Source organism: Triticum urartu, chromosome 4A, assembly GCF_056163025.1.
Source record: "Triticum urartu cultivar PI428250 chromosome 4A, HENAU_Tu73, whole genome shotgun sequence".
NCBI classification, from domain to species: Eukaryota; Viridiplantae; Streptophyta; class Magnoliopsida; order Poales; family Poaceae; genus Triticum; species Triticum urartu.
In genome coordinates this window covers 608,240,795-608,268,367 of record NC_141876.1, presented here as the reverse complement: position 1 = coordinate 608,268,367, position 27,573 = coordinate 608,240,795, and the positions used below count along the sequence as shown (strand labels likewise).

Here is a 27,573-nt window from a genome sequence, read left to right as displayed (position 1 = left end):
CAGTTGGACAGCGATTTGACCTATGAGGAGAAACCAGTTAAGATTCTTGAGTATGCCAGCCGAGTCACTCGCAGCAAGGTTATCAAGTTTTGCAAAGTTCAGTGGAGCCACCACAGCGAGGATGAAGCCACCTGGGAGAGAGAGGAAGATCTGCTGAAGGACCACCCTCACCTATTTTCCAGCCAACCCGAATCTCGAGGGCGAGATTCATCTTAAGGGGGGTAGGTTTGTAACAATAGATCATTATTGCATATCATATTTATTGCATTTTGCCTCGATCCTAGAAATTCTACGCAACTCAATGACCCACGGAGAGAGTTGGGGATTTCGTAAATTTCATATTTGAGTTTTCTCAAATTTTGGAAATAGGATCATTTGATTTTATTTTTTTCATCTTCAATTATTTCAAATTATAAATTATGATAGAGGGAATAAAATGACTTTTCCAAAATAAAGAAATATTGAGGATTTAATAAAAAAAATCAAATAAGATTTTATTTTGGATTTTATTGCTATTTTATTTGAATTTAGGAAAAATGCGCGTTTTTCAAAATTTCATTCAGGCCCCCAATAAATGTTCATCTAAACCGGATTGATTTTAGAAGCCGGGGAAAATTTATTTCGGGATTTTTGGAGTCTGTTTAGTATTTCTTTCGTTTGATTTTCTACGCGAATATTATTTAAAAAAATGTCCGAACCAACCTTGGGCCGTAACCGGCCAGGACTCCGCCTGGCCGGGGTCTTTATATAGCGCGCCCCGGGCCCCGCCCCAGCCCAAGCCGCCGCCGCCGCCCAAACCCTAGCCCGCCGCCCGCGCCGCGCGCCGCCGTCGCCGCCGACCGCCGCCACCTCGCCGGACCCCGCCGCCGTCGCCGCTGACCACCGCCACTATCGACCCGCACACCGAGGTTGACCGCGCCGCCGCCGCCGTTTTTTTTAGAAAAACCATTCGGTTTTTCCGTCGGTTTTTTTAGATCCTTTTTTTATTAGATCGGTTTTTTCGGTTTAGGTTAATTAGTGAGCGTTCACTCGTTCGTTCATTTTAACGAACACGTTCATCGTTTAGATCCAGATAACGAACGTTCGTTTGTTAATCTGTTCGTCGTTTTTCTTTTTCTCGGATTTATTCCGTGATTTTTCTGATCGCAATTTCTGATCCGATTTTCATTTTAGTATAACTTTTCGATCGTTTATCGGAATCAAGCGATTCAAGCGCCTGGAGTTTCGTCTCGAAACCCTATTTCCGAATAATCTACTCAAACAAGTTTTTGCTTCTGTAAAATTTGACTTAGGTCCAGATTAGTAAATGAAGCTTGTTTTTCGCCGTTTGATTTTCGTTGCTTCGTTCGATTTGATTCTTTTTGCCAACCGGAGTTCTTAAGTTGAAATTTCTGGTTAGATCTCTTATTTGAGTTTTACCTGTGCATTAGATGAGTACTTATTGTATGCTTGTTTGTTTGTTTAGGATAGAGTACCCGGATTGCGCCGCTTGCTACTTCGAATCCCTAGGTTTCACGGATCATCAGCAAGGCAAGTAACACTTTGATCATACCTCTTTATTAGCCGATTTTTATGCATTAGATCAATCCTCAAACAATTGCATGATTAGGATCTGATTAATATGTGGGTTCCGGGATGTAGTTGAGGTAGTACCTATCACCAGTTTTATTATCAAACCCTTGGGAGTTACTTCTACGTTTGCTTATTATGCCATGCTATGCTAGTAGACGTGGATTGGGTGAGTGTATCCATGACAGATGTGAGATTGTTAATTAATGGATTATTTAAGGTGGCAACTTTAATACACATCTGGGTGGATTGAGGTACCTGGGTATTCCAGGATTGCCTGTTTGTTTTTGGACCGCCACCCAGGCTCAAAGGGATCATAAGATTATTCATGCTAGAAACTTCTGTGTGCAGCCACATGCTATTATGGGCTCTAGCATAGTTGACTAAGTCGTGCGAACTCTTACAGTGGTAGACTAGCAGATGTAGGGGAAAGTAGGTGTACAGGTCTACCCATCGTAAGGTGCTAGCGCTTCTGAAAGACTATGTCTCGGTCATCCGTTTCTCAAACAGCATGTAGTGCGAGAAAACCAACGGAGGAGATCGGGTCGTGTGGGGAAAAGTACGCAAACCTCTACAGAGTGTATAAACTAATCATGATTAGCCGTGTCCCCGGTTATGGACGTTTTGAGTATCTAGTACTTGGATTATCATGTGAATCTCAACATGTTACTTTTAATTAATATTGTTGGGTTTGTTTAATGATGATGTTACTTAATTGGGATTTAGAATGTTGTCAAACATTCTCAATGTTTAACAACCACCATGATAGTTAAATAAATTTATTCCTTTGAAGTAGGGAAAAATTAGCTTTATGCAAAAACTGTAACCATAGAGCTTTCCACCAGCCACATATGCATGTAGTATAGCTTTATTCTTTCATTACTCTCTATGTGTTACATTGCCAGCATATTCCATGTGCTGACCCGTTTCGGGCTGCAACATTCATGTTGCAGACTTTTCAGACGACGAGTAAGATGCCTTAGGATCGTGGTTCTATACTCAGTGATGTCGTTGGAGTTGATGGACTCACTTTATCTTCCAAGCCTTCCGCTGTTATCGTTATTAGATGGCCTTAAGCCATATGTATTGTAATAAGCTCTCTTTTAAGACATTCGATGTAATAAGTGTGTGATTGCTACTCTGTTATAAATCCTTTGAGTACTGTGCGTGTCAGCATTACTGATCCAGGGATGACACTGATGCACAGAGATCAGACCGTTTGAGGTCTGGTCGCTACATATATGAAGTCATTTACCCTGGAAAAAATCATAAGCAATGTTTCGGGACGAAACACCGCCGCCACGAGACGGAACCTTGGCGGAACCAATCTAGGGCTCCGGCGGAGCTGTTCTGCCGGGGAAACATCCCTCCGAGAGGGGGAAATAATCGCCATCGTCATCACCAACGATCCTCTCATCGGGAGGGGGTCAATCTCCATCAACATCTTGACCAGCACCATCTCCTCTCAAACCCTAGTTCATCTCTTGTATCCAATCTTTGTACCAAAACCTCGGATTGGTACCTGCGGGTTGCTAGTAGTGTTGATTACTCCTTGTAGTTGATGCTAGTTGGTTTATTTGGAGGAAGATCATATGTTCAGATCCTTAATGCATATTAATAACCCTCTGATTATGAACATGAATATGGTTTGTGAGTAGTTATGTTTGTTCCTGAGGACATGGGAGAAGTCTTGCTATTAGTAGTCATGTGAATTTGGTATTCGTTCGATATTTTGATGAGATGTATGTTGTCTCTCCTCTAGTGGTGTTATGTGAACGTCGACTACATGACACTTCACCATTGTTTGGGCCTAGAGAAAGGCATTGGGAAGTAATAAGTAGATGATGGGTTGCTAGAGTGACATAAGCTTAAACCCTAGTTTATGCGTTGCTTCGTAAGGGGCTGATTTGGATCCACATGTTTCATGCTATGGTTAGGTTTACCTTAATACTTTTTTTATAGTTGCGGATGCTTGTAATAGGGATTAATCATAAGTGGGATGCTTGTACAAGAAAGAACAATACCCAAGCAAAGGTCCACCCACATATCAAATTATCAAAGTAACGAACACGAATCATATGAGCGTGATGAAAACTAGCTTGACAATAATTCTCATGTGTCCTCAGGAGCGCTTTTCTCTATATAAGAACTTGTCCAGGCTTGTCCTTTGCTACAAAAAGGATTGGGCCACCTTGCTGCACCTTATTTACTTTCATTGCTTGTTACCCGTTACAAATTACCTTATCATAAAACTATCTGTTACCGATAATTTCAGTGCTTGCAGAGAATACCTTACTGAAAATCGCTTGTCATTTCCTTCTGCTCCTCATTGGGTTCGACACTCTTACTTATCGAAAGGACTATGATAGACCCCCTACACTTGTGGGTCATCATGTTCCATTTACTACAAGACAAATAGCTTCGTATATCCTTACATACACCCCCTCTCTCCATTTTGATGTTTTCCTCCTATATCTTTTTTTCATCGGCTTTTCTATTTTATTTCGGTGCGGCGATGGGGGGTACTTCTGATCTATTCATTAAACATCATGGCAGTACAAAAAACACAAGAAGGAATGGAAATTTCATCCATGTCCTAAACCACCTACCGACGACTGCAAGACTGGAGATCGCCGAATAGGCGCCCCAGTCATCGTTGCTCCTTCACTAGAGCCTGAGAAACCATCTTATAGTAGGCATGTGGGAATTCTTCGTTCTAAGGCCCCCAAAGAACCAGTGCGCCAGAACATCAAGTGTCACTGATGAACAGAAACGTAGATATGAAGGATCCAACCCGTAGACAGATGAACACAGAAGAATGAAGAAGACCGGATCCAAGCAGATCCATCAAAGACAAACACCGACTGAATCCAACAAGATCCGCCGGGTAAATACCACCACATTTCCTCCGATGATGTCAGATGCACTGCCGAGGCGGGGAGTAGGAGCCCGCCCACCGGCAAGGGCCAGTATCCACTGCGCCTCCTTCGCTGTAAGGCTAGAGGAAATCCTAGTCACGAAGGAAGTTTCTTGTGGCGGAACAAAAAAACTCCACCATCTTTTCTTACAAACCGTCTTAACCATCCCACATTTTATTGAGTCACAAAATAAATTTATGTTTTATGTGGTAAGGCAATAAGTTCTTACCAAATAAAATACTAAAATTTATTTAGGTAGGTAAATCAGGGACATGATTTGATAAACATTTGTTTACGCAATCATATTAATATGGTCATGTTAATCATGTGCTAATGCACTAGAATATTTATATTTCGTTGCAATGCACTGGCAGCTATCTAGTACAAGCAAATGACCAAATTGGCTGCACATAGTTATTGAATAGTAGCCATCGTCGACGGAGAATCAAGTTTTCCTCAGTCAACTGAGCTGTGGGCACTCACTAGCAAATTAATGCTCTTGTATTTCAACGTGAGCGGAATGTGTCGTTTGGCCAGCGCCCAGCAGACCCGAATTAGGCGCACTATTTAAAGTCTGTAGGCTGGTAAGTAGAGCCCAGATATCATCACGGGCTACATATATCCCATTTGCATCTCCCACCGTTCTCCTCACCGCCATCGCCTGGAATAATGATCGTCCCCGCCGTATAGCATCCACACGAAACTAACGGAGCAGAGCAGACGCCTCTGATCACGGCTCGAAATCTAGTACCTGTGATTTCTCAATATATCGCCTATTTTTCTGTAAATAAAGTACCTATGCAGGGGCAGGTACATAGTTTAGAACAATGCCGATTATTCAACAGTTTAATTCTACTAGTACCGAGCTTTTTGCCCCCGAGTGATACAAAATGCCAGTGTGCGCAAAATTAATGAATCATATATGTAAGATCTTCTGGACTTAAAATTACGGCCAGAAAGAACAGTACAAGAGTCAAATGGGTATCAGACTTGATGTTGAGCGGTCCTAGGAGGTGGGATGAAAATATGGTTAGGCATTTGTTTTATCCATATGATGCGGACGAGATTTTGTGGTTGCATATGCAATCAAATGGGGAGGGTGATTTTGTTGCTTGGCATTTTGAAAAAATGGGATGTTCTCGGTTAAAAGTGCATACAAGCTTGCGCTTACTTTGAAGGATAAAAAAGAGGATGAGGGTCAATGTTGTGAGGCTGTGTTGGGGGAGAGGAAAATCTGGGATGTCATCTGGAAGGCTAATGTCCCTCAGAAGATTCGCATTTTTGCGTGGAGGGATGCAACTAATAGCTTGGATGTCCAGGTTAATAGAGTGCTGCATCACCAAACTTCTGTTACGATGTGCACTATTTGAGGAATGGAGGATGAAAGTACTTTTCAGGCGCTTCTTAGGTGTCCGAAGGCGGTTGCGTTGCGGAGGGCCATGAGGGACATTTGGGAGTTACATACGGAGAATGTCTTCAGATATACAGGGTATGATTGGTTTATTGTTCTAAGTCAAGTGAGGCCTGTCATGCGCGACCAAATTATTTTCATTTTCTGGAGAGCATGGCACTTGAGAAATGACTTGATATTTGGTAAAGGAAAGGAATCAGTAGCAGCTTCTGCTAGCTTTGTGAAGAACTATTGGGCGTCTTATGCCGCATCTCACTCAATGCCTCCAGTAGATTCAAAAAATAAAGGAAAAAGTCCAATGGATGGATTAAGATGGGCACCTGATAATGTGGGAGCTAAGGCGGATTGGACTCCCCCATCAACTGGTTTTTTAAAGATTAATGTTGACGCAAGCTTTGTAGAGAGCATCAGAGAAGCAAGTGTCGGTGTGGTGGTTAGGAATGCGGCTGGGGATGTCATTGTCTTTTCTTGGGACTTCATTGGATCGTGTCAAAGTGTGAGGAAGCAGAGCTAAGGGCATACATTGCTGGTCTATACATAGGTATACCTCTCCACAATCCTATTATTTTAGAGACTGACTGTGCGTTTGTTGTGGCGACTCTTGCAACAGAGAACCTTGATAGGTCATCCTTGCTCGATTTGAAGAAGGAAGCACTGAGCTTATCTAAGCTGATAAACAACTTTCAAATGGCTAAGATTAGTCGATCCGCCAAATGTGGTGGCTCATCTAATAGCAAAATTTAGTTTTGACAATAGATCCGATGGTATTTTTATTAATGATGTACCGCCTTGTGTGGCGAATTTTGTATCGAACGATTGTAAGTTTCGCACTGGTTAATTAATGTAAGGTGGTGTTCGAACCAAATGAATCATATATGTGGTTTGCTGAGTGTCTCAAAAAATACTCGCGAACAAAATACAATCAGTAATGTGTGTTCTATGCCGGGTGTCAAAAAAAAAAAACTCTGCATATAGAGGGCTCGACAATTCCCGAGCCACGTGTCCCTGCTTACCTTGGATTTTTATTGGTGTCCTAGGATAAACACTCGACTTATATTTTTCGCATTATTTTTAAACTGTGGTGGGAGTTGGCCGGGCTCGAGACAATAAACACTCGACAAACAGTCTACTTTCTAATACTCTTCCCTTTTTAATGCACAAAATATTTTTTTCTTTTCCTTTCATTTTTGTTCTTTTTTTCTGTTTCTTTCCCCTTGAATATCCATCTCTGAGCTCAAACTCATCTGCACCTGTGAAGAAAAAATTCATAAAATATACTAAAAATAATTTTAAAAATCCTATTTTTTGCATGCAAGATAATCTGGTGCGTGAGGTGCGCTTCAAATTCTGTTGTATGATATAGGTGCACCTACTATTTACTGTTAATATTTGTACAGACTTTGCACACTATATGTGGATGAGAAGTAAGATAAACTTGCTACTGTTAATATGATAAAAAATGGACATGTTCTATTCTAGAGTAGAGAGTACTCTAGAGATGTTACTAGTTGTTCTATGTTTCTAAACATATTCAGCTGTTGTATGTCCATGTGGCTGTTGTATGTGATTGTTGTAACATCTTCCTGGTAATATTTGTACAGACTTTGCACACTACATTTTGATGAGAAGTATGATAAGCTTGTTACTTGTTAAGATGATAAAGAATGGACATGTTCTCTACTATAGTAGCGATTACTGTAGAGATGTTACTGGTTGCTCTAATTTCAGAACATATGCAGCTGTTGTATGTGATTGTTGTAACTTCTTCCTTAACTTCTGAATGCAACTGTTGTATGTAACACCTTCTGATCTATTGCAGGACCTTCTGATCTATTGCAGGTTTCCGAGACGTACACAAGTTCAATAAGGTTTGGAAGATCTTCAAGCTGCTGGAGATTTGGAAGACCTACAATTAAGCTGGAGTGATAATGTCCCGTGTCTTGTTTGTTGAACCTAGAGACTTGCTATCCTCGTTTTGGTGGTTGTTAAGCTCATTTTGGTTGTGTGGCACACATCTAGAAACATATGTACATCTCCTCTTGTGACACTACTTTATTTTGGATGTGGCAAACATATATGTACTCGTTTTGTGGCACAACCTCCTTATATATGGTCGTTTTGTTTATCGAATGAAGTTTAAGGTTTTCGATGAAGCCTATATGTTAGTTTTATTGAATTGCATGTAGAAATTGTGTGAAATGTCCTGATTGCCTAGACATATATAATGGATTGATATTACATAATATGGATGCCTAGAACATTTCGCTAGAGAAATCAACTTGCTGGCGTAATATCTGCCGGGTAAATGTGCTTGTGCAAGCAGTTGCCAGTGAATGTAGTTTCACTTGCCCCGACTAATCTACCGGGAGAAAATAGACTGCCGGCAAATACATGGGCCAGGGTAGAAAAACTGTTGGGAGAAGTTTATCTCCAGAGACAAGTAATCCTCGACAATCTTTCTCATGGCGGTTCTCTCTACCGGGAGAACCGCTGTCCCGTCAGTTGATATGCCCTTTAAAAAGAATTCACCTGGCAGTTTTTGTGTCTTTACATGAGTGTTGTGGTGTAGTGTATGTTGGGGAACGTAGCATAAATTCAAAATTTTCCTACGTGTCACCAAGATCAATCTATGGAGTCATCTAGCAACGAGGGAGGATTGGATCTACATACCCTTGTAGATCGCGCGCGGAAGCGTTCAAGAGAACGGGGTTGATGGAGTCGTACTCGTCGTGATTCAAATCACCGATGATCCTAGCGCCGAACGGACGGCACCTCCGCGTTCAACACACGTACGGAACGGAGACGTCTCCCATGCCTTGATCCAGCAAGGAGGAGGGGGAGGTTGATGGAGATCCAGCAGCACGACGGCGTGGTGGAAGTAGCGGGATTCCAACAGGGCTTCGCTAAGCGCTGCGGGAGGAGGGAGATGTGTCACGGGAGGGAGAGGGAGGCGCCAGGCCTTAGATTGGTTTGCTCCTCCTTTTCCCCACTATATATAGGGCCAAGGGAGAGGGGGAGGCGCAGCCCTTGCCCCTTCCTCCAAGGAAGGGTGCGGCCAAGGGTGGGGAGGAGTCCATCCTCCCCAAGGCACCTCGGAGGTGCCTTCCCCCTTTAGGACTCTCCCCTTTTTCTCTTCTCTTGGCGCATGGGCCTCTTGGGGCTGGTGCCCTTGGCCCATATAGGCCAAGGCACAACCCCTACAGCCCATGTGGCCCCCCGGGGCAGATGGCCCCACCCGGTGGACCCCCAGGACCCTTCCGGTGGTCCCGGTACAATACCGGTGACCCCGAAACTTGTCCCGATGGCCGAAATAGCACTTCCTATATATAATTCTTTACCTCCGGACCATTCCGGAAATCCTCGTGACGTCCGAGATCTCATCCGGGACTCCGAACAACATTCGGGTTACCGCATACTAATATCTCTACAACCCTAGCGTCACCGAACCTTAAGTGTGTAGACCCTACGGGTTCGGGAGACATGCAGACATGACCGAGACGTTCTCCGGTCAATAACCAACAGCGGGATCTGGATACCCATGATGGCTCCCACATGTTCCACGATGATCTCATCGGATGAACCACGATGTCAAGGACTCAATCAATCCCGTATACAATTCCCTTTATCTATCGGCATGTTACTTGCCCGAGATTCGATCGTCGGAATCCAATACCTAGTTCAATCTCGTTACCGGCAAGTCTCTTTACTCGTTCCGTAACACATCATCCCGTGATCAACTCTTTGGTCACATTGCGCATATGATGATGTCCTACCAAGTGGGCCCAGAGATACCTCTCCGCTTACACGGAGTGACAAATCCCAGTCTCGATTCGTGCCAACCCAACAGACACTTTCGGAGATAACTGTAATGCACCTTTATAGTCACCCAGTTACGTTGTGACGTTTGATACACCCAAAGCATTCCTACGGTATCCGGGAGTTGCACAATCTCATGGTCTAAGGAAATGATACTTGACATTAGAAAAGCTATAGCATATGAACTACACGATCTAGTGCTATGCTTAGGATTGGGTCTTGTCCATCACATCATTCTCCTAATGATGTGATCCCGTTATCAATGACATTCAATGTCCATGGTCAGGAAACCGTAACCATCTATTGATCAACGAGCTAGTCAACTAGAGGCTTACTAGGGACATGGTGTTGTCTATGTATCCACACATGTATCTGAGTTTCCTATCAATACAATTATAGCATGGATAATAAACGATTATCATGAACAAGGAAATATAATAATAACCAATTTATTATTGCCTCTAGGGCATATTTCCAACAGTCTCCCACTTGCACTAGAGTCAATAATCTAGTTCACATCGCCATGTGGTTAACACTCACAGGTCACATCGCCATGTGACTAACACCCAAGAGTTTACTAGAGTCAGTAGTCTAGTTCACATCACTATGTGATTAACACTCAATGAGTTCTAGGTTTGATCATGTTGCTTGTGAGAGAGGTTTTAGTCAACGGGTCTGAACCTTTCAGATCCGTGTGTGCTTTACAAATCTCTATGTCATCTCCTAGATGTAGCTACCACGCTCTATTTGGAGCTATTCCAAATAACTGTTCTACTTGGAGCTATTCTAAATTGTTGCTCCATTATATGCATCCGGTATCTCTACTCAGAGCTATCCGGATAGGTGTTAAACTTGCATCGACGTAACCCTTTACGACGAACTCTTTTACCACCTCCATAATCGAGAAAATTCCTTAGTCCACTAGTTACTAAGGATAACTTTGACCGCTGTCTTGTGATCCATTCTTGGATCACTATGGTACCCTTTGACTGACTCATGGCAAGGCACACTTTAGGTGCGGTACACAGCATAGCATACTGTAGAGCCTATGTCTTAAGCATAGGGGACGACCTTCGTCTTTCTCTCTATTCTGCCGTGGTCGAGCTTTAAGTCTTAACTTCATACCTTATAACTTAGGCAAGAACTCCTTCTTTGACTGATCCATCTTGAACACCTTCAAGATCATGTCAAGGTATGTGCTCATTTGAAAGTACTTTTAAGCGTTTTGATCTATCCTTATAGATCTTGATGCTCAATGTTCACGTAGCTTAATCCAGGCTTTCCATTGAAAAACACTTTCCAAATAACCCTATATGCTTTCCAGAAATTCTATGTCATTTCTGATCAACAACATATATTCATCAGAAATTCTATAGTGCTCCCACTCACTTCTTTGGAAATACCAGTTTCTCATAAACTTTGTATACACCCAAAATCTTTGATCATCTCATCAAAGCATACATTCCAACTCCGAGATGCTTACTCCAGTCCTTAGAAGGATTGCTGGAGCTTTGCATACTTATTAGCATATTTCAGGATTGACAAAACCTTCCGGTTGTATCACATATAACCTTTCCTCAAAAGAAAATCGTCGAGGAAACAATGTTTTGACATCCTATCTGCAAGATTTCATAAATAATGCAGTAATCGCTAATATAATTCCAACAGACTCTCAGCATCGCTACGAGTGAGAAAGTCTCACCGTAGTCAACTCCTTGAACTTGTCGGAAAACATCTTAACGACAAGTCGAGCTTTCTTAACGGTGATACTTACCATCATTGTCCATCTTCCTTTTAAAATCCATATGTACCTAACAGCCTTACGACCATCAAGTAGTTCTTCCAAAGTCTACACTTTGTTTTCATATATGGATCCTCTCTCGGATTATATGGCCTCGAGCCATTTATCGGAATCCGGGCCCACCATCGCTTCTCCATAGCTCGTAGGTTCATTGTTGTCTAGCAACATGACTTCCAAGACAGGGTTACATACCACTCTGAAGTAGTACGCATCCTTGTCATCCTACGATGTTTGGTAGTGACTTGATATGAAGTCTCATGATCAATATCATAAGCTTCCACTTCAATTGGTGTAGGTGCCACAGGAACAACTCTTTGTGCCCTACTATACACTAGTTGAAGTAATGGTTCAATAACCTCATCAAGTCTCCACCATCCTCCCACTCAATACTTTCGAGAGAAACTTTTCCTCGAGAAAGGACCCGATTCTAGAAGCAATCCCTTATTGCTTTCGGATCTGAGACAGGAGGTATACCCAACTGTTTTTGGGTTGTCCTATGAAGATGCATTTATCCTCTTTGGGTTCGAGCTTATCGGCCTGAAACTTTTCCACATAAGCGTCGCAGCCCCAAACTTTTAAGAAATGACAGCTTAGGTTTCTCTAAACCATAGTTCATACGGTGTCATCTCATCGGAATTACGTGGTGCCCTATTTAAAGTGAATGTGGTTGTCTCTAATGCCTAACCCATAAACTATCGTGGTAATTCGATAAGAAACATCATGGTATGCATCATATCCAATAGGGTGCGGTTATGATGTACTATGGTGTTCCAGGCTGTATTAATTGCGAAACAATTTCCACAATGTCTTAATTCTGTGCCAAACTTGTAACTCAGATATTCATCTCTATGATCATATCATAGATCTTTTATCCTCTTGCCACGACGACCTTTCAACTTCACCCTGAAATTACTTGAACCTTTCAATAATTCAGACTCGTGATTCATCAAGTAAATATACTCAACATCTACTCAAATCATCTGTGAAGTAAGAACATAACGATATCCACTACATGCCTCAGCATTCATTGGACTGCACACATCAAAATGTATTACTTCCAACAAGTTTCTTTCCAGTTCCATTTTACTGAAACCGGGGCTTTCAGTCATCTTGCCCATGTGGTATGATTTGCATGTCTCAAGTGATTCAAAATCAAGTGAGTTCAAACGGTCCATTTGCATGGAATTTCTTCATGCATATACACCAATAGACATGGTTCGCATGTCTTAAAATTTTCAAAAATGAGTGAGCCCAAAGATCCATCAACATGGAGCTTCTTCATGCGTTTTATACCGATATGACTTACGTGGCAGTGCCACAAGTAGGTGGTACTATCATTACTATCTTTTGGCATGAACATGTGTATCACTACGATCGAGATTCAATAAACCATTTATTTTAGGCGTAAGACCATTGAAGGTATTATTCAAATAAACAGAGTAACCATTATTCTCCTTAAATGAATAACCGTATTACGATAGACATAATCCAATCATGTCTATGCTCAACGCAAACACCAATCTCGATGGTAGAGGGAGCGTGCGATGCTTGATCATATCAACATTGAGAACACTTCCAACACATATCGTCAGCTCACCTTTAGCTAGTCTCCGTTTATTCCGTAGCTTTTATTTCGAGTTACTAACACTTAGCAACCGAACCGGTATCTAATACCCTTGTGCTACTAGGAGTACTAGTAAAGTACACATTAACATAATGTATATCCAATATACTTCTATTGACCTTGCCAGCCTTCTAATCTACCAAGTATCTAGGGTAATTCTGCTCCAGTGGCTGTTCCCTTTATTACAGAAGCACTTAGTCTCGGGTTTGGGTTCAACCTTGGGTTTCTTCACTAGAGCAGCAGCTGAATTGCCGTTTTATGAAGTATCCCTTCGTGCCCTTGCCCTTCTTGAAACTAGTGGTTTCACCAACCATCAACAATTGATGCTCCTTCTTGATTTCTACTTTTGTGCTGTCAAACATCACGAACATCTCAAGGATCATCATACATGTCCCCGATATATTATAGTTCATCACGAAGCTCTAGCAGCTTGGTGGTAATGACTTCGGAGAAACATCACTATCTTATCTGGAAGATCAACTCCCACTTGATTCAAATGATTGTTGTACTCAGACAATCTGAGCACAAGCTCAACAATTTAGCTTTTCTCCCTTAGTTTGCAGGCTAAGAGAATCGTCGGAGGTCTTATACCTCTTGACGTGGGCACGAGCCTGAAATCCCAATTTCAGCCCTCAAAACATCTCATATGTTTCGTGACGTTTCAAAAACGTCTTTGGTGCCTCAACTCTAAACCGTTTAACTGAACTATCATGTAGTTATCAAAACGTGTATGTCAGATGTTCGCAACATCCACAGACAACGTTCGAGGTTTAGCACACTGAGCGGTGCATTAAGGACATAAGCCTTCTAAGAAGCAATGAGGACAATCCTCAGTTTACGGACCTAGTCCGCATAATTGCTACTATCAACTTTCAACTAATTTTTTTCTCTAGGAACATAACTAAACAGTAGAACTAAAGCGCGAGCTACGACATAATTTGCAAAATCCTTTTGACTATGTTCAGAATAATTAAGTTCATCTTATGAACTCCCACTTAAATAGACATCCCTCTAGTCATCTAAGTGATTACATGATCCGAGTGAACTAGGCCGTGTCCGATCATCACGTGAGACGGACTAGTCAACGTCGGTGAACATCATCATGTTGATCGTATCTACCATACGACTCATGCTCGACCTTTCGGTCTTCTGTGTTCCGAGGCCATGTCTGTACATGCTAGGCTCGTCAAGTTAACCCCAAGTGTTTTTGCTGTGTTCCGAGGCCATGTCTGTACATGCTAGGCTCGTCAACACCCGTTGTATGTGAACGTAAGGATCTATCACACCCGATCATCACGGTGTGCTTCGAAACGACGAACTGTAGCAACGGTGCACAGTTAGGGGAGAACACTTCTTGAAATTTTAATGAGGGATCATCTTATTTACTACCGTCGTTCTAAGTAAACAAGATGTATAAACATGATAAACATCACATGCAATCAAATAATAGTGACATGATATGGCCAATATCATATAGCTCCTTTGATCTCCATCTTGGGGCTCCATGATCATCTCGTCACCGGCATGACACCATGATCTCCATCATCATGATCTCCATCATCGTGTCTCCATGAAGTTGTCACGTCATCTATTACTTCTACTACTACAGCTAACGGTTAGCAATAAAGTAAAGTAATTACATGACGTTTATGTTGACACGCAGGTCATGAATAAATTAAGACAACTCCTATGGCTCCTGCCGGTTGTCATACTCATCGACATGCAAGTCGTGATTCCTATTACAAGAACATGATCAATCTCATACACCACATATATCATTCATCACATCCTTTTGGCCATATCACATCACATAGCATACCCTGCAAAAACAAGTTAGACGTCCTCTAATTGTTGTTTGCATGTTTTACGTGGCTGCTATGGGTTTCTAGCAAGAACGTTTCTTACCTACGCAAAGACCACAACGTGATATGCCAATTGCTATTTACCCTTGATAAGGACCCTGTTCATCGAATCCGATCCGACTAAAGTGGGAGAGACAGACACCCGCCAGCCACCTTATGCAACTAGTGCATGTTTGTCGGTGGAACCGGTCTCACGTAAGAGTACGTGTAAGGTTGGTCCGGGCCGCTTCATCCCACGATGCCGCCGAATCAAGATAAGACTAGTAACGGCAAGCATATTCAACAAAATCAACGCCCACAACTACTTTGTGTTCTACTCGTGCATAGAATCTACGCATAGACCTAGCTCATGATGCCACTGTTGGGGAACGTAGCATAAATTCAAAATTTTCCTACGTGTCACCAAGATCAATCTATGGAGTCATCTAGCAACGAGGGAGGATTGGATCTACATACCCTTGTAGATCGCGCGCGGAAGCGTTCAAGAGAACGGGGTTGATGGAGTCGTACTCGTCGTGATTCAAATCACCGATGATCCTAGCGCCGAACGGACGGCACCTCCGCGTTCAACACACGTACGGAACGGAGACGTCTCCCATGCCTTGATCCAGCAAGGAGGAGGGGGAGGTTGATGGAGATCCAGCAGCACGACGGCGTGGTGGAAGTAGCGGGATTCCAACAGGGCTTCGCTAAGCGCTGCGGGAGGAGGGAGATGTGTCACGGGAGGGAGAGGGAGGCGCCAGGCCTTAGATTGGTTTGCTCCTCCTTTTCCCCACTATATATAGGGCCAAGGGAGAGGGGGAGGCGCAGCCCTTGCCCCTTCCTCCAAGGAAGGGTGCGGCCAAGGGTGGGGAGGAGTCCATCCTCCCCAAGGCACCTCGGAGGTGCCTTCCCCCTTTAGGACTCTCCCCTTTTTCTCTTCTCTTGGCGCATGGGCCTCTTGGGGCTGGTGCCCTTGGCCCATATAGGCCAAGGCACAACCCCTACAGCCCATGTGGCCCCCCGGGGCAGGTGGCCCCACCCGGTGGACCCCCGGGACCCTTCCGGTGGTCCCGGTACAATACCGGTGACCCCGAAACTTGTCCCGATGGCCGAAATAGCACTTCCTATATATAATTCTTTACCTCCGGACCATTCCGGAAATCCTCGTGACGTCCGAGATCTCATCCGGGACTCCGAACAACATTCGGGTTACCGCATACTAATATCTCTACAACCCTAGCGTCACCGAACCTTAAGTGTGTAGACCCTACGGGTTCGGGAGACATGCAGACATGACCGAGACGTTCTCCGGTCAATAACCAACAGCGGGATCTGGATACCCATGATGGCTCCCACATGTTCCACGATGATCTCATCGGATGAACCACGATGTCAAGGACTCAATCAATCCCGTATACAATTCCCTTTATCTATCGGTATGTTACTTGCCCGAGATTCGATCGTCGGAATCCAATACCTAGTTCAATCTCGTTACCGGCAAGTCTCTTTACTCGTTCCGTAACACATCATCCCGTGATCAACTCTTTGGTCACATTGCGCATATGATGATGTCCTACCGAGTGGGCCCAGAGATACCTCTCCGCTTACACGGAGTGACAAATCCCAGTCCCGATTCGTGCCAACCCAACAGACACTTTCGGAGATAACTGTAATGCACCTTTATAGTCACCCAGTTACGTTGTGACGTTTGATACACCCAAAGCATTCCTACGGTATCCGGGAGTTGCACAATCTCATGGTCTAAGGAAATGATACTTGACATTAGAAAAGCTATAGCATATGAACTACACGATCTAGTGCTATGCTTAGGATTGGGTCTTGTCCATCACATCATTCTCCTAATGATGTGATCCCGTTATCAATGACATTCAATGTCCATGGTCAGGAAACTGTAACCATCTATTGATCAACGAGCTAGTCAACTAGAGGCTTACTAGGGACATGGTGTTGTCTATGTATCCACACATGTATCTGAGTTTCCTATCAATACAATTATAGCATGGATAATAAATGATTATCATGAACAAGGAAATATAATAATAACCAATTTATTATTGCCTCTAGGGCATATTTCCAACAGTGTACACGATTACAAGTATGGCTAACTTGGAGGTGGTTTGCTGCGATGATGGTGATGTTGGTGGCTACAGAGATGAGATGAAAATGGTGGCAGCTTGGGTTGGAGAACGGCTTATGGTTTGTGGGTGATGGTTTTCGACAATGCTTCCTCAAGATTCTGATGTTTACCACTTTATAAAAGTTGTTGGGATGGATGCCACGGAGCTGCTGGCACTTGGTACGACCACTGGTACGAGTGGGCACGCTCGTACCAGACACTGTCATCTGCTCGGGATCACTTGTTGCGCCTCCAATTTTCTTCATTTCTTCTTCATTTTACTTGTTTCCCATCTTCCCCAGTCGTCGTCCAAGTAAAATGAAGAAGAAATGAAGAAAATTGGAGGCGCAACAAGTGATCTCGAGCAGATGACAGTGTCTGGTACGAGCATGCCCACTCGTACCAGTGGTCGTACCAAGTGCCAGCAGCTCCGTGGCATCCATCCCAGCAACTTTTATAAAGTGGTAAACATCAGAATCTTGAGGAAGCATTGTCGAAAACCATCACCCACAAACCATAAGCCGTTCTCCAACCCAAGCTGCCACCATTTTCATCTCATCTCTGTAGCCACCAACATCACCATCATCGCAGCAAACCACCTCCAAGTTAGCCATACTTGTAATCGTGTACACTACACCACAACACTCATGTAAAGACACAAAAACTGCCAGGTGAATTCTTTTTAAAGGGCATATCAACTGCCGGGACAGCGGTTCTCCCGGTAGAGAGAACCGCCATGAGAAAGACTGTCGAGGATTACTTGTCTCTGGAGATAAACTTCTCCCAACAGTTTTTCTGCCCTGGCCCATGTATTTGCCGGCAGTCTATTTTCTCCCGGTAGATTAGTCGGGGCAAGTGAAACTACATTCACTGGCAACTGCTTGCACAAGCACATTTACCCGGCAGATATTACGCCAGCAAGTTGATTTCGCTAGCGAAATGTTCTAGGCATCCATATTATGTAATATCAATCCATTATATATGTCTAGGCAATCAGGACATTTCACACAATTTCTACATGCAATTCAATAAAACTAACATATAGGCTTCATCGAAAACCTTAAACTTCATTCGATAAACAAAACGACCATATATAAGGAGGTTGTGCCACAAAACGAGTACATATATGTTTGCCACATCCAAAATAAAGTAGTGTCACAAGAGGAGATGTACATATGTTTCTAGATGTGTGCCACACAACCAAAATGAGCTTAACAACCACCAAAACGAGGATAGCAAGTCTCTAGGTTCAACAAACAAGACATGGGACATTATCACTCCAGCTTAATTGTAGGTCTTCCAAATCTCCAGCAGCTTGAAGATCTTCCAAACCTTATTGAACTTGTGTACGTCTCGGAAACCTGCAATAGATCAGAAGGTCCTGCAATAGATCAGAAGGTGTTACATACAACAGTTGCATTCAGAAGTTAAGGAAGAAGTTACAACAATCGCATACAATAGCTGCATATGTTCTGAAATTAGAGCAACCAGTAACATCTCTACAGTAATCGCTACTATAGTAGAGAACATGTCCATTTTTATCATGTTAACAAGTAACAAGCTTATCATACTTCTCATCAAAATGTAGTGTGCAAAGTCTGTACAAATATTACCAGGAAGATGTTACAACAATCACATACAACAGCCACATGGACATACAACAGCTGAATATGTTTAGAAACATAGAACAACTAGTAACATCTCTAGAGTACTCTCTACTCTAGAATAGAACATGTCCATTTTTTTATCATATTAACAGTAGCAAGTTTATCTTACTTCTCATCCACATATAGTGTGCAAAGTCTGTACAAATATTAACAGTAAATAGTAGGTGTACCTATATCGTACAACAGAATTTGAAGCGCACCTCACGCACCAGATTATCTTGCATGCAAAAAATAGGATTTTTAAAATTATTTTTAGTATATTTTATGAATTTTTTCTTCACAGGGTGCAGATGAGTTTGAGCTCAAAGATGGATATTCAAGGGGAAAGAAACAGAAAAAAAAGAACAAAAATGAAAGGAAAAGAAAAAAATATTTTGTGCATTAAAAAGGGAAGAGTATTAGAAAGTAGACTGTTTGTCGAGTGTTTATTGTCTCGAGCCCGGCCAACTCCCACCACAGTTTAAAAATAATGCGAAAAATATAAGTCGAGTGTTTATCCTAGGACACCAATAAAAATCCAAGGTAAGCAGGGACACGTGGCTCGGGAATTGTCGAGCCCTCTATATGCAGAGTTTTTTTTTTTTGACACCCGGCATAGAACACACATTACTGATTGTATTTTGTTCGCGAGTATTTTTTAAGACACTCAGCAAACCACATATATGATTCATTTGTTTCGAACACCACCTTACATTAATTAACCAGTGCGAAACTTACAATCATTCGATACAAAATTCGCCATACAAAATTCGCCACACAGGGCGGTACATCATTAATAAAAATACCATCGGATCTATTGTCAAAACTAAATTTTGCTATTAGATGAGCCACCACATTTGGCGGATCGACTAATCTTAGCCATTTGAAAGTTGTTTATCAGTTTAGATAAGCTCATTGCTTCCTTCTTCAAATCGACCAACGATGACCTATCAAGGTTCTCTGTTGCAAGAGTCGCCACAACAAACGCACAATCAGTCTCTAAAATAATAGGATTGTGGAGAGGTATACCTATGTATAGACCAGCAATGCATGCCCTTAGCTCTGCTTCCTCACACTTTGACACGATCCAATTAAGTCCCAAGAAAAGACAATGACATCCCCAGCCGCATTCCTAACCACCACACCGACACTTGCTTCTCTGATGCTCTCTACAAAGCTTGCGTCAACATTAATCTTTAAAAAACCAGTTGGTGGGGAGTCCAATCCGTCTTAGCTCCCACATTATCAGGTAATCTTAATCCATCCATTGGACCTTTTCCTTTATTTTTTGAATCTACTGGAGGCATTGAGTGAGATGCGGCATAAGACGCCCAATAATTCTTCACAAAGCTAGCAGAAGCTGCTACTGATTCCTTTACTTTACCAAATATCAAGTCATTTCTCAAGTGCCAGGCTCTCCAGAAAATGAAAATAATTTGGTCGCGCATGACAGGCCTCACTTGACTTAGAACAATAAACCAATCATACCCTGTATATCTGAAGACATTCTCCGTATGTAACTCCCAAATGTCCCTCATGGCCCTCCGCAACGCAACCGCCTTCGGACACCAAAGAAGCGCCTGAAAAGTACTTTCATCCTCCATTCCTCAAATAGTGCACATCGTAACAGAAGTTTGGTGATGCAGCACTCTATTAACCTGGACATCCAAGCTATTAGTTGCAACCCTCCACGCAAAAATGCGAATCTTCTGAGGGACATTAGCCCTCCACGCAAAACAATGCATACTCAAGATATTTCTGTAAATACCTCGATGTGAAATTTATTGGTACATACCTGTAAATGTCACTACCTTTTTATAAGTGGATTCAGATACGCAGACCAAATACCTCGACAAATGATATGTTATCTTCATATAAATATGATACCTATACAACATACCACGATAGAGATGTATCAAATGTGATGATTCTGATGAGTGATACCAAAAAATACATATTATCCTTACACAATTTCTGGGTATATATACCCTAAAAACAACTAGGTAGAGTACAAGGAGAAACAAGTTTTTCTTATACCCATAGCGGAGGCAGAAAATGAAAATATCCACTCTACGCACACCTAATTCTGTTTAAAAACCATGTTAGTAATACTACTAATATGTACAACAAAATTAGGCAATTTCTAACAATTTCCTTCTATGCATTAATTACTATAGAATTTTTTATTGTTTCACACGTACATGCATGAATAAATTAGGCAGTTTCTTGTTTTCTTAGCAAGTAGTATTTGGTGCGTGCATGCTAATTAATGCCTCCGTCCAAATTAGAGCAAGTGGTCGCTAATAATATGCATTTATATGGAATTAATTAGTAAATTGCAATAACTCTTCGTCTTTAATACTGCAAACGGGTACACCCGTTGAGCAAAGATAATAGCACAGCCGGCTGCTGGCTATATAGCAATGCCACGTCATCATAAAGCCTTCTCTCATATAGTAGTCTGGCGTTTTGGCTGGCTATTAGCATGGCTCCATTTAATATGAAGTATTTAATGCTTGCAGGTGCATATGATCTGCTGTGATCTACAGTAAACAACATCTTTGTGGCCATTTCAAAGAGCATACATATACATGCCATCCATGCAACCAGGAAATAGGAAGACTGACTGGCATTTAGGCAACAAACATATGTCATACAGCATCATAGTACTCCAAACATGTCACACAGCATCATACTACTCCATAGCATCATGAGTAATTACTTAAGATTACATAAGTCTTTAAGAAAGCATTCAGCAAACATAATAGATAGCATCTCCGGCAAACAAGCCATTCACGACCACAAGCAACAATCATAGTTTTGATCTGGACGATGACAAAAGTCATAAAGCATGGAGGGTACTTCGCTGGAAAGGAGCAACCACTCATTTGCATCAATAACCTTCAACCACTGTATGGAAAAGGAACCGGGTCAAGCTTAAAAATTTAGCCAATGCAAACTTACAGCATGTGACATCAAGAAGTAACACTGAGTAGTAATGCTGGAGAAAATCACTTCTATAAATCCTGTATAGCTACACAGGTTCAGTAAAAACAAATACTGTAACAATAGGAAGAGGAACAAGCTATAAAGAAGACCTCACTCTCTATACAAGCATGTTGGCAGATCAAATAAATTTCTTGAGCAATAATATATTCACACTGACTAAACTATAGAGTACAGAACTATTTGGTTAACGAAAAGAACAATTTAAGATCAGAGAAAGTATACCTATAAATAACAGCTGCCGCAATCACCACATCACAGCTCACTCCTGAAATAAAAATGCATGTAACATATCAAGGTTACAGTAAAAAAAAGGAATATGAACATGCAGATATCAATATCCCACCTTGATTAATTATGATGGCTGTTTTGAAACTTATGCCAGATATGCTCGACTAAATCACTTTTAAGTTGGGCATGCTGTGGACGAGCACGAATAGTAGCTTTTCTACGCAACACATCTGTGAAACATAGATTACCACCAACATTCACTTCGGGAGGTAGAGCAAATGAAGCCCCCGGAATCTCATTCAAGTCAATATGAATTTTTGCCTGCTCTCTCTCATCTTCGATTATCATATTGTGGAGAATCACACAAGCCCTCATGATCCTTCCAACACTCTTTCTCTTCCATAGACGTGCAGGCCGACGGACAATGGTAAAACGGGACTGTAATACCCCAAAAGCGCGCTCGACATCTTTCCTTGCCCCTTCTTGCTTCTGGGCAAACAACTTGTGCTTCTCTATTTGGGGAAGTGGTATAGTCTTCATGAAGGCAGCCCATTCTGGGTATATACCATCAGCAAGGTAGTAACCTGTGGTATACTCATTCCCATTGACAGAAAATTGGACTTGAGGGGCTTCTCCTTTCAGTGCATCAAAAAATAGTGGGGATTGATTGAGCACATTCAGATCATTATTTGACCCAGCAACTCCAAAAAAAGCATGCCAAATACGAAGGTCCTGGGAAGCAACGGCTTCTAGGATCATCGTTGGTACTCCATAATCGCCGCGGGTGAATTGCCCCCTCCATGCAAGAGGACACTTCTCCCATCGCCAATGCATGCAATCAATACTTCCTAGCATTCCAGGGAAACCTCGAGACTCGTTAACCTGAAGAAGACGCTCAACATCCTCCCGTGTGGGGCGTCGCAAGTACTCCCCACCAAAAACCTGAATCACCCCCTTTGCAAACTTGTCCAAACACTCTAATGCAGTGCACTTCCCAATCTTCAAGTACTCATCAAGTGCGTCTGCAGGGGTGCCATAGGCTAGCATGCGCATGGCTGCTGTACACTTTTGCAATGGCGAGAGCCCTATTCTACCAGAACAATCTGCCCTATAAGTGAAATAGGGGGACCACTCACCTAGGGCATTCACAATGTAGAGGAAGAGACCTCTATTCATACGGAATCTTGTACGAAACATACTCTCGGGGTAGAGTGGATCTGCAGCAAAGTAATCCTCCACCAGACGCTCGTGAGCACCTTCATGATCCCTCCGAATGACCTTCCTTGGACCGTATCGTCGCTGCAATGATCCATATCCGAGCCTAGCCTTGATTTTTATCATGAGCCTCTCAGCAAAGGAGTCTAGGACGTTTTGCTCAGCAACATAGGCTTCCATGATTTTGGATGGGGCTAGCTCATCAGAATCATCTATGTATGATGATGAATCGGACATGGTGGGTGAGGAAGATGGGTCGGTAGGCTTGGTAGGAAGATGAGAAGTAGAGGAAGGAAGATGGGTTTGGGTGGAAGAGTTTGAAGAGGAGATGGAGCATTATATGGATGTGTCTTGTTTACCTGGGCGTATAATTACTATGGACTGCATAGAAGTTAAGTGTAATTTGACTATTGACTACATGAGTTTTTCCACTCCATGGTTATCTGGAATGCATAGAAGTTAAGTATAATTTGACTATTGACTAGATGAGTTTTTCCACTATTGCATGGTTATCTGGACTGCATTGACTACAATGTAACTAGAGTACTGGACCATTGACTACAATTTAAGTACATGACCACTTTTAATTAAGACAACGGACAGTAGGAAATACCTTAGACCATTTTGCCAAATAGCTTCTCCCTTAAACACTTCAATGCCAACACATGCTCAGATCTCACATCTTCAGGCATCCCGGTTGTGTCTTGCATCACCAATGAGCGATATGTTTCTAGCATGACCGACTCTTTGTGATCTTTTGCCGCAAGGTGAGCAAGCTTCCGTGCTTCAAGATTCTCAGCAGAAACACGCCTTTGGGTCTCTAACATCTCTTTGCGGCCTTCATTTGCTGCATTCTGGGCATCTACAAACTTTTGAAGCCCATCTTCAAGATCTATTATACAAACTTCATCCTTTCTTTTTCGTTTCTGCTTCTCCTTAGCTTGCTTGCCACCCGGTGGACGTTCATCTTCATCATCATCATCATCTATAGTGGAATGCTTCCCTACTTCATCATCAACACTAAACTTCCTCTTGTCCGGCTCCAGACCTTCTAGGCGTTCCAAATACGCGTCCCATTTTGGTTCCTTTTTAAGAATCTCCCAGCAATGCTCAAACATAAACGGACCATCTTTTTTGTGATCTTCCTCATAAGTTTGCATTGCCCTCTTCTTTAAATCTGCATATCAGATTCACCACTAGCATACAAAGCACTAGCCTCCTTATAACTCGCGCAAAACCATGCAACCCTTTTCTTAATTCTCCCAAAGCGATCTTTCACTTGCTTGACTAGTCGTTCCCTGTTTTTTGGGGTGGTACTATTGTAGACAGCAGTAACATCTTTCCAATATTGTTCATTCTTCCTGTAGTTTGATTGGATTGGGTCATTGGAATTATTCAACCAAGCACTAACCTACAATATTATCAGAAGGGGTTAATTGAATTTGCTAGTAATGAAACACATGGAGCCAGCATGAATGCAAAAAGAGACATACCAATCGAAGATCTTCTTGTTTTGTCCATAGCAAGCGTTTTTCGGTCCTTCCACAATCACCACCATTTGTGTCATCGCCAGCATTGACTGGTTGCGGTGAACTCCCATTGTGCATAGGTTGTGTGGGGCCTGCCGTGTTCTGAAAGTAACTAAGGTAACCACCAGGTGGGTGAGAATCCACTCCCCTGCTCAACGACATAAAGAAACGAAGAGCGATCAGCACCGAACTAAATGCAAGTATATACTCAAATTTGTAAAATCTGAATACAATACATTTGAGATGCATACTAGTTGATCACAACAACTATTTAAAGGAAAAATAATCTGAATTGATCACAACAACTATTTAAAAGAAAAATCTGAATTGATCACAGCAAGTATTTAAAGGAAAAATCTGAATTGATCACAACAACTATTTAAAGGAAAAATAGTTTATGCAGTCATATATCATACACACTATCATGTGGAAACTGAAAAGTTACACTACACTGCAATCCAAGATTCAGCAAACGAGAAGTCACGTGCTCCTGTACATCAAAGAAAGATCATCTAGCAGAAGGAAGTTTTCTTTTTCTATCATTACTAAGCTACTAAAAATGAACTCTGAAAATAGACAGTAGAGTAGTAGATAGATTTCTGATGTTGTATCATCTAACTAGCATATCATACAAGTGTGTCAGCAGCTCTAAGAAATGACACCACGATTCAGAGTTGAGATAAGCAATGGAGAAAATTCATACCATACTTGTGGATCAGAGTAGTCCATATTGCCAGCCATGTACCAAGGTGATGTAGAGCCACCGATGCAGGCAGGCGGTGCCCAACAAGGACCTTGAGCCGTAGGACCCGATTCACTTGGTTGCTGCAGACTAGCCGCCAGAGACTCTTGTGGTCTTGGGGGGATCCAAGTGCTTGTTCTCTGCTTTGAAGGGAAGGCCGATGGGATCCCCGGCGGCGGGGCGGACTTAGGCGCCGGCGAGACCAGCAGATGCGCCGGCGGCGGGACCAGGAGATGCGCTGGCGGCGGGGTGAGCAGAGGCGCTGGTGGAGGGGCTTCACGAGGTGCCGGCGCGCGCGTCCGTTTGGACTGCTGACCCATCTCCTTGATGTGCGCCGGCGACAGTTCTAGGGTTCGGGAGAGGTGGCGATTTGGGGAAATTTGGAAGGCTTGATTTGGCGCGAGGAAGCTATTTGGGGCGACGGCACGGGCTGATTTTTGCGCGCGAAGGAGGAAGGAGAAGCGCGGGAGGCGGGAGAGGCACAGGGGATCGAGAGCGCCGGCTCTAGCGCTCGCCACGGGCTGCAAGCGGGCGCAAAGCTCTCGTATCTTGTGCCGCAGCCCGGCGCTTGACGAAGCGCCCGTTCGCTTCTCTCTCCCTCTTTCTCTCCCCTCCAGATGTGATTTGGCTGACGTGGAAGGGCTTATAGCCAGCTGAGTCAGCCTTATTATACTTGCTCTTAGTGTCTACACCTAACACAATGGCACGCATCTTAAAGCAATCCGAAGGTAAACGAGCAAAGAGCCTGGGCACCTAGGTGTCCCAAACAGCCGTCCTATTTATCTATCTATCTATATATCTATCTATATATATATATATATATTTATATATATTCTAATCGAAAGCACCAATAAAGCTTTCACGTTAATCCTCACAACTAAACATATTGTCCGTCCGATCTTGGTATTGATTAACTTTAACCGTCCGATGGGATATCTTAGGAGTCCTGGCCCAGTGTCCCACGTGATGATGAAAAGATCTCCCTGTAAAAAAAACATCCCTCAAGGGAACCCCACGACGCACGCACACATAATCCACAAATCCCTAGCGGTACTCTTCGATAGCAGGTCCTCCTCCTCCTCGTCATGTTCGCGCGATCCAATATGAGGCCCAACCGACGAATCTCTGCCAGCGCCAATGTTCTTGAAGGTCATGATATTGCCATGAGGTGAGCGCCCCAATCCCTCTCATCCGTGTTGTAAGGCTTGACCATGGCCACGACTTGATCGATGTAGTGCTATCAGCCAGATTGGATGTCATGCCTTACTTTGTGATTTAGTACTTCAATGGAGTTCCCAAAGATATTGGTTTTTAGATCAGTGGAGTTCCCAAAGATATTGGTTTTTAGATCAGTGGAGTTCCGAAAGATATTGGTTTTAGATCGCTAAGTTGATTTGTGTACGCGTGCGTTGCTGTGCAAAGCTAGCATAATAAGCAGCTTGATCGATTTATTCAGGAGCATAGCACACACGCATCTTGCCGTGGAATTAGGTACGTGAAGATGATTTGGCCTTGCTGTTCATTTATTCGATTCATTGGCGAGAACTTCACATGAACCTGCTGATAGAAATTAGTTCAGGGTTTGAGGATACTTACAATTCACAGGTTCATGTACGGGAGTGCTCGGCAAGACACGCGCATGAAGGAATCTATTACGGCTAGCTTTGTACGTATGTTTGCTGCTAGCCCAAAGGATCGATGATAGAAAATCTGCTTATTACACCATTGAGCTTTGGATTGAGGTGTGCGGCCCTAAGCCTCCGGAAAAATATTACACACATAGATTGACTCTGCTCCCTAGAGGAAATTTCAATCGAACATGTACATTTATGCTCATGTATTGTTACATCAGTGCATAGCAATTCATTCATCTGTGATAGCAAAGAGGAGATATTTTAATCGTGATTCAATAATTGCCGGGGAAGAAGTTGTCTGCAGTCACTTTCTCAAACGTTTGATTTATTTTTATCTTGCTATGAAGAGGTATACGATTTGACCTGTCAAAAAAAAAGAAAATTTATTCATCAAATTAGTTCGCAAGATAATGAGCAGTGCCAAAAGATGTCAGAAGGTAAGTTAAATTG

At 42.7% G+C, this 27,573-nt stretch overlaps 1 pseudogene; it reads right to left on the bottom strand.

Moving 5' to 3' along the window:
- Positions 1-21,380: 21,380 nt before the first annotated feature.
- Positions 21,381-26,702, bottom strand: LOC147977276 (uncharacterized; annotated as a pseudogene).
- Between the last annotated feature and the right edge of the window lie 871 nt (positions 26,703-27,573).